This window comes from Lissotriton vulgaris, unplaced genomic scaffold, assembly GCF_964263255.1.
Source record: "Lissotriton vulgaris unplaced genomic scaffold, aLisVul1.2 SCAFFOLD_1818, whole genome shotgun sequence".
Lineage (NCBI taxonomy): Eukaryota > Metazoa > Chordata > Amphibia > Caudata > Salamandridae > Lissotriton > Lissotriton vulgaris.
In genome coordinates, this window is record NW_028242090.1 from 279478 (window position 1) to 289112 (window position 9635).

General features: G+C 36.7%; 1 long non-coding RNA gene across 1 annotated transcript; it reads right to left on the minus strand.

The window, feature by feature from the left end:
• Positions 1–1714: 1714 nt before the first annotated feature.
• Positions 1715–7164, minus strand: LOC147669068 (uncharacterized). Its single transcript, XR_015303746.1, has 2 exons — positions 7060–7164; positions 1715–1964 (listed from the first exon to the last, which is right to left on the minus strand). It is a non-coding gene; the product is annotated as an uncharacterized LOC147669068 (long non-coding RNA).
• Positions 7165–9635: the final 2471 nt, after the last annotated feature.

The window sequence follows — 9635 nt, forward strand, 5'->3', positions numbered from 1 at the left end:
TCAACTTTTTCAATTTGACCAACTGAAGAATCACTATCTTCTTCTATAGCTGTTTCCTCTGCTCCAACACTTACATCTTTGTAGTACTCATTGTTTTTGACCAAATACAACGTTGCCTTCTTGACTTTTTTAACATCCACTAAATCTTGCCAAATTTTCTTACTCTTTGTTGGAACCCCATTAACTAGAATAACTAAAGGATCTTCTTCTACTCTTTCTACACCAATTGTATTAATATTTTTCTTTACATCTAGAGGCAAATAAACAACTCTTCCCTTTAATCCTCTCAGTAAATCTGATGGAGGCAATTTCCCTGTCTTAGGCTCCATGCGTACAATAGCCTGAAAAGGATGGACACATTGAATCAAAATAGATTCATAAGTATTTAGATCCATCAATTCAGAAGGAATATCTATCAACTGAAGATTATTATAAACTGCTCTTGCAGGCATTCTATTTTCATTTAATTTTTTCAAACAATAAGTGCAAATACGCTGATCCAAACTCAAATCAAAAGAATTCTCCACCAACAAATAACTTACAAAATCCTCCCATTCACTATTATTTTCCAATTCACTTTTTGCATATAAATCAACTAACCTAGTCTGAATTTTATAATGAGTCCGTCGACAACACACACAAGTTACATTAGGCCTCTCACTTGATTTCACCTTAAACTTGATAATTTCCTCATCAAACTTTTCAATACTTGAAATTTGTCCATTATCTTCTGCATTGCCATCCATTACTATATCTATTTCTACACTGTCCTCTTTGTTCCCAAAATAACAAAACTCAATTTCTTCACAAATAGTCTTCACATCCACTTCAGATCCATGCAAAAGAGCACTATTTAACTGTTTAAGCTTAAGTGCAGGACTTTTTGCATAATACAACTTCCTCACTAATTTCCTTACGTTATTATGATGCACTGCTAACATCCTAAAATGATGAAAAACACTCCGACAAACTTTTCTAGAAAGACATGCTAGTGAATGCCCTTGCAAACCTGTGCTTTCTCTCACTCTGCAAGGATCTAACTCTTGCAGGATCTTCATTTTTTGTTTGAGACTTTTTTTACTATATGTACGTAAGAAATTTCGAAGCAAATCAATTGATTCCTGTCGCACACTACAAATACTACTGCATTTCCATGTGTACACTGGACCCTTAGTACGTCTCCCTAAAACTTCATCAGCTAACACCTCTTCTGCATCTCTAGGTACAAGTTTCTCTTTTTCCATCACACAACTATCTTTCACCTCATAGGCACGACCACTGGTGTCAACCGCATGCACCAAATCATTTTCCTGAAAGTAACTCTCCTCATTAAAAAAAGGCTCAGAACTTGAACTATGCATCCATTCACCAGAAAATACTTCACAAAAATTACTCCGATTAATAATTCTTTTCCATCTACTGTTCGATTTGAAAACATCCATTGCCTTATTAAGTATCCTAATTCTATTGATTATTAAAATAAATAATTTTTTCTTAACTTCAAAAGCCTGATCAACAATCTTTTCTACACTTTTCTTTTTCTTGTAAAAAGCAGCTTTTAGTTTACTTTTCTTTTCATTTTTTAGCAAATTTAAAACTACCCTATTGCGAAACATTCGCCTACGAATGTCCCTAAAAACATTTACCCTTCTATTGCTAACCATTCTCTTCTCTCCTGGTCCAATGGAAACATTTTTTGTGGGCTTCTCTTTCCTTTTTAGATTTGTTGACTTTTTCTGTATATTCACATTAGCAATTTCATTTTTTTTCCTACGACATATGTTACGAAGAAAAGACTTAATTGGCTTACCAGAAGCTTTTCTGGTGTTTTTTGAAGTAGTTGTTGAAGAGGATTCCATAAACTCTGTTGTTGATGTTCTCCTTTTCCGTATGGTATTTTTGATTTTTCTTTGCCTTGAAGGCATTTTTGCTTGCTTTTCAGAAGTTGATTTGAATCTGTTGTTCTGTTAAAAAAACACATGAAAGACCACTATTAGCAAACAACAAAGTAATGTTAAAAAGCAAACAATATAAACAATAAATTGCAACATATTTAAGTTTATACAATAGCAACTCATGGCTTTATTTTTAAAGGCCTTGCGCCACCAGTGCGTCACTTATTACCCATGTTTAAAGTCAAGCATCAGCTGCACATGGCATTCATAAATAAGGGCCAAATGCAAATACCAATCAATTGCACCCAAAAATCGATTTTTCAATAACATGTAAGAAACACTGCGCAAAACCTAAGTACAACCACTCAATATCATCAAACAAAGTCAGGGTCTGATTTATAAAGGCCTTGCGCCACCAGTGCGTCACTTATTATCCATGTTGAAAGTCATGCATCGGCTGCACATGGCAATCATAAATAAGGGCCAAATACATATACCAATCAATTGCACCCAAAAATCGATTTTTGAATAGCATGTAAGAAACACTGCGCAAAACCTAAGTACAACCACTCAATATCATCAAACAAAGTCAGGCCTTATTTATGAAAGCCTTGCGCCACCAGTGCGTCACTTATTACCCATGTTTAAAGTCATGCATCAGTTGCACATGGCAATCATAAATTAGGGCAAAATACATATACTAATCAATTGCACCCAAAAATCAATTTTACAATAACATGTAAGAAACACGGCGCAGAACCTAAGTACAACCAATCAATATCATCAAACAAAGTCAGGGCCTTATTTATGAAAGCCTTGCGCCACCAGTGCGTCACGTATTACCCATGTTGAAAGTCATGCATCGGCTGCACATGGCAATCATAAATAAGGGCCAAATACATATACCAATCAATTGCACCCAAAAATCGATTTTTGAATAACATGTAAGGAACACTGCACAGAACCTAAGTACAACCACTCAATATCATCAAACAAAGTCAGGGCCTTATTTATGAAAGCCTTGCGCCACCATTGCGTCACGTATTACCCATGTTTAAAGTCATGCATCGGCTGCACATGGCAATCATAAATAAGGGCCAAATACATATACCAATCAATTGCACCCAAAAATCGATTTTTGAATAGCATGTAAGAAACACTGCGCAAAACCTAAGTACAACCACTCAATATCATCAAACAAAGTCAGGGCCTTATTTATGAAAGCCTTGCGCCACCAGTGCGTCACGTATTACCCATGTTGAAAGTCATGCATCGGCTGCACATGGCAATCATAAATAAGGGCCAAATACATATACCAATCAATTGCACCCAAAAATCAATTTTTGAATAACATGTAAGAAACACTGCGCAGAACCTATGTACAACCAATCAATATCATCAAACAAAGTCAGGGCCTTATTTATGAAAGCCTTGCGCCACCAGTGCGTCACTTATTACCCATGTTTAAAGTCATGCATCAGCTGCACATGGCAATCATAAATAAGGGCCAAATACATATACCAATCAATTGCACCCAAAAATCGATTTTTGAATAACATGTAAGAAACACTGTGCAGAACCTATGTACAACCAATCAATATCATCAAACAAAGTCAGAGCCTTATTTATGAAAGCCTTGCGCCACCAGTGTGTCACTTATTACCCATGTTTAAAGTCATGCATCGGCTGCACATGGCAATCATAAATAAGTGCCAAATACATATACCAATCAATTGCACCCAAAAATCGATTTTTCAATAACATGTAAGAAGCACTGTGCAGAACCTATGTACAACCAATCAATATCATCAAACAAAGTCAGAGCCTTATTTATGAAAGCCTTGCGCCACCAGTGCGTCACTTATTACCCATGTTTAAAGTCATGCATCAGCTGCACATGGCAATCATAAATAAGGGCCAAATACATATACCAATCAATTGCACCCAAAAATCGATTTTTGAATAACATGTAAGGAACACTGCACAGAACCTAAGTACAACCACTCAATATCATCAAACAAAGTCAGGCCTTATTTATGAAAGCCTTGCGCCACCAGTGCGTCACTTATTACCCATGTTTAAAGTCATGCATCAGTTGCACATGGCAATCATAAATTAGGGCAAAATACATATACTAATCAATTGCACCCAAAAATCGATTTTTCAATAACATGTAAGAAACACGGCGCAGAACCTAAGTACAACCAATCAATATCATCAAACAAAGTCAGGGCCTTATTTATGAAAGCCTTGCGCCACCAGTGCGTCACTTATTACCCATGTTTAAAGTCATGCATCAGCTGCACATGGCATTCATAAATAAGGGCCAAATACATATACCAATCAATTGCACCCAAAAATCGATTTTTGTTTAACATGTAAGAAGCACTGTGCAGAACCTATGTACAACCAATCAATATCATCAAACAAAGTCAGAGCCTTATTTATGAAAGCCTTGCACCACCAGTGCGTCACTTATTACCCATGTTTAAAGTCATGCATCAGCTGCACATGGCAATCATAAATAAGTGCCAAATACATATACCAATCAATTGCACCCAAAAATCGATTTTTGAATAACATGTAAGGAACACTGCACAGAACCTAAGTACAACCACTCAATATCATCAAACAAAGTCAGGCCTTATTTATGAAAGCCTTGCGCCACCAGTGCGTCACTTATTACCCATGTTTAAAGTCATGCATCAGTTGCACATGGCAATCATAAATTAGGGCAAAATACATATACTAATCAATTGCACCCAAAAATCAATTTTACAATAACATGTAAGAAACACGGCGCAGAACCTAAGTACAACCAATCAATATCATCAAACAAAGTCAGGGCCTTATTTATGAAAGCCTTGCGCCACCAGTGCGTCACGTATTACCCATGTTGAAAGTCATGCATCGGCTGCACATGGCAATCATAAATAAGGGCCAAATACATATACCAATCAATTGCACCCAAAAATCGATTTTTGAATAACATGTAAGGAACACTGCACAGAACCTAAGTACAACCACTCAATATCATCAAACAAAGTCAGGGCCTTATTTATGAAAGCCTTGCGCCACCAGTGCGTCACTTATTACCCATGTTTAAAGTCATGCATCAGCTGCACATGGCATTCATAAATAAGGGCCAAATACATATACCAATCAATTGCACCCAAAAATCGATTTTTCAATAACATGTAAGAAGCACTGTGCAGAACCTATGTACAACCAATCAATATCATCAAACAAAGTCAGAGCCTTATTTATGAAAGCCTTGCGCCACCAGTGCGTCACTTATTACCCATGTTTAAAGTCATGCATCAGCTGCACATGGCAATCATAAATAAGGGCCAAATACATATACCAATCAATTGCACCCAAAAATCGATTTTTGAATAACATGTAAGGAACACTGCACAGAACCTAAGTACAACCACTCAATATCATCAAACAAAGTCAGGCCTTATTTATGAAAGCCTTGCGCCACCAGTGCGTCACTTATTACCCATGTTTAAAGTCATGCATCAGTTGCACATGGCAATCATAAATTAGGGCAAAATACATATACTAATCAATTGCACCCAAAAATCGATTTTTCAATAACATGTAAGAAACACGGCGCAGAACCTAAGTACAACCAATCAATATCATCAAACAAAGTCAGGGCCTTATTTATGAAAGCCTTGCGCCACCAGTGCGTCACGTATTACCCATGTTGAAAGTCATGCATCGGCTGCACATGGCAATCATAAATAAGGGCCAAATACATATACCAATCAATTGCACCCAAAAATCGATTTTTCAATAACATGTAAGAAGCACTGTGCAGAACCTATGTACAACCAATCAATATCATCAAACAAAGTCAGAGCCTTATTTATGAAAGCCTTGCGCCACCAGTGCGTCACTTATTACCCATGTTTAAAGTCATGCATCAGCTGCACATGGCAATCATAAATAAGGGCCAAATACATATACCAATCAATTGCACCCAAAAATCGATTTTTGAATAACATGTAAGGAACACTGCACAGAACCTAAGTACAACCACTCAATATCATCAAACAAAGTCAGGCCTTATTTATGAAAGCCTTGCGCCACCAGTGCGTCACTTATTACCCATGTTTAAAGTCATGCATCAGTTGCACATGGCAATCATAAATTAGGGCAAAATACATATACTAATCAATTGCACCCAAAAATCGATTTTTCAATAACATGTAAGAAACACGGCGCAGAACCTAAGTACAACCAATCAATATCATCAAACAAAGTCAGGGCCTTATTTATGAAAGCCTTGCGCCACCAGTGCGTCACTTATTACCCATGTTTAAAGTCATGCATCAGCTGCACATGGCATTCATAAATAAGGGCCAAATACATATACCAATCAATTGCACCCAAAAATCGATTTTTGTTTAACATGTAAGAAGCACTGTGCAGAACCTATGTACAACCAATCAATATCATCAAACAAAGTCAGAGCCTTATTTATGAAAGCCTTGCACCACCAGTGCGTCACTTATTACCCATGTTTAAAGTCATGCATCAGCTGCACATGGCAATCATAAATAAGGGCCAAATACATATACCAATCAATTGCACCCAAAAATCGATTTTTGAATAACATGTAAGGAACACTGCACAGAACCTAAGTACAACCACTCAATATCATCAAACAAAGTCAGGCCTTATTTATGAAAGCCTTGCGCCACCAGTGCGTCACTTATTACCCATGTTTAAAGTCATGCATCAGCTGCACATGGCATTCATAAATAAGGGCCAAATACATATACCAATCAATTGCACCCAAAAATCGATTTTTCAATAACATGTAAAAAACACTGCACAGAACCTAACTACAACCACTCAATATCATCAAACAAAGTCAGGGCCTCATTTATAAAAGCCTGGCGCCACCAGTGCATCACTTATTACCCATGTTTAAAGTCATGCATCAACTGCACATGGCAATCATAAAAAAGGCCAAATAAAAATACCATTCATTTGCACCCAAAATCGATTTTTAAATAACATGTAAAAAACACTGCGCAGGACTTATATACTAACATACAATTTCACTTCTAAAACATAACTATCTGCTTCCAAATATTCTCCATAGAGAAAATAAATCTCTATCTAAATTAAATGAATCATTACTTACCTTTAGAAATGCTTTTGGAGATTGAAAACAGTGTCAGACACACACACCAATTTTTCTTTAGCAGAGGAAAAGGTGTGCTCTCAATACACTGAAACCAAGACTGGCATAGAAAATCTCTATCTTTGTACACATATGCCTTAATTCAACCAATGAAAACTCTTCCCTCACTATTTTCAAACCAACACCCATCCCCCTCTCAAACCTTTCTATCTGTTACCATAGCAACTCCCTCCTAACTGAACTCTAAGGTTCAAAAGTTTATCTTACAATGTTGCAAATTAACTCAGCAAGGATGTTTGACCTGTCAATACAGCAGCCTATACAGGGTATTTTTGCTTTTGGTGACTTTTTTTAAACCATTCAAATTGCTTCTTTCACACAACATAACCATACACCCTAACTTTCAGTTTTCAACTATCTGAATCCACCAATCATTGCTAGTGATTCAAGAGCACAGAAACTCCACAATTATTTTTTTGTGAACTCCTACTGTTCCAACTGCCATTTCATTCCCACACTTCATCTGACTGGACCAGAACCTTCTCACATCATGTACTCTGTTTGGGTTATTGGACATAGCTACATCCACTGGGCTCAAAGGTATGCAGCTAGCAGAAATTTTCATAACCTTGATTTATCAAATGTGGAAATCAAGTGGATTGGCCACAGAGGATTAAAATGTCACCAATTGATACCATTGGTGAAAACCTTTTTGCATCTGCCAGAACCTGACCTTATAATTGTGCACTGTGGTGGAAACGATCTAGGCACATTAACTGGGGTAGGTCTGGAAATGCTATTAAAGGACACCTTTCATCAATTGATGATACTTTTTCCCCACACTGCCTTGGTATATTCCAATATATGCCAAAGACAGAAATGGAACTGGTCCAACCAATTTGGTCCACAATTTGAGAAAGCACGGAAACATGTAAATAAATCTGTTTCTGCTTACATGAGAGACTATGGAATGGGTTCATTATACAATAATAACTTGCGTTACAACATGCAAGACATCTACAGAGGAGATGGAGTGCACTTCTCAGATGAGGGGAATAGAATATTCCTCCTGAATTTAAGAATGTGTATTGGAACCTACTTGTAGGTACCTAAATCAACCACAGAACCCAAAAGCTCTTTTCAGAGCTACCCTAACTCTGATCATTCAAAGCGTTTATTTTTTTCTAACTTTTTTCACTATTTTTCACCAAAGTACGCGTACGAGTACGCTTAAAGGTGCGCGTACCGGGCGCTTCCCCCGCAAAAAATATCACATATTTTTTTTTTGTTTTCACCTTTATGAGCCTCCTAAGACCCCCTCAGAAAACGTAGAGGGTCAAGAAGTCTCTACTGTGCCCCCTTCTAGCCATACCGAACATTGATTGCCCTCCATCTTGTGACTCGATTGTCCCGAAACACAAAATGGAGGGCTCCCGTTACGCTGCCGGTGCGCGTACTGGAGCGCGCACTAGTAAGCGCAAAATAAAAAAAGGTGGGAAAGTAATTTACGGAAAACCCAATGGAGACACTTTCATCAAATATAGAATACGCCCTACTACATAGCAGTCCCTACCATTTGCACAAATTTGGTGAAATTCCATTGAGACATTTAGGCTACAGGCCTGTCTAAATATCCTGAGGTAAATTACATGACAAAAACACACTTGTAATGTTAGAATTTACAACCAATTAAAAAGTATCTCTCATTTTCTACGATTTTTTCCTGTCGTTTGATTGGTTAAGTACAACAATATATATAAAAGAAGAGAGGGAAACACAGCAATTTTGACTACTGCTTCCTGAAGTACACTTGAAAACAAATTTCACTGTCAACTTCAACTAATTTCTCTAAGGTAACTTCTAATTATGGAAGTATATTGTACACGTTAAGTTTATTTCTTAAAAAATATTCTGTTAGTGATATGCTATCCCTCTTTAATAGTTAGAGATAGACATAGACTTCTCTGTAATAGTTATGAATTGAGTTAGGCTTCTCTGGTATACTAGCTCTACTAATATAGTTAATTTATATGCAATTTTCAGAAAGAAAATGGAAGGAGAAAATAAGGCAAATGATACTTCTATCAAAGTAAAGGTGGAAAAACCAGAAGATGAAAAAAAAGAAGTTGATTTCATGGATGACTCTTTGGATGAACAGTTTATAGAATGTTTGGAAGAAATTGAATCATGTACATATAATTATGAGGAAATTCCGGACAATATTATGTTAGAAATTTTATTAAATTATGAAAAAGAATCAGAGGAATAAATTTATCTTTAATAATTTCAATTGTTTCAGACAATATTCTTTTTTATATGTAATTCATGAAGTATTACCAAAAATGTTTAAAATATAAAGTGAGACTTATAGTATACTGTTCAACTATTTTTCTGTTACATAGTAAGTTTACTCATAGTTACTACCTTTCTCCCACTATATTATAATTTTTGAAGTGATTATTTTTCCATAGTACCCTCCCCGATACGCTCCCCCGTGCGCGCACCAAGCGCTTCCCCCGCGAAAATCGAAAAAAAAAAAAAAATTTTTGAGGCCCCGCGGGGCCCTTTAATGGCCC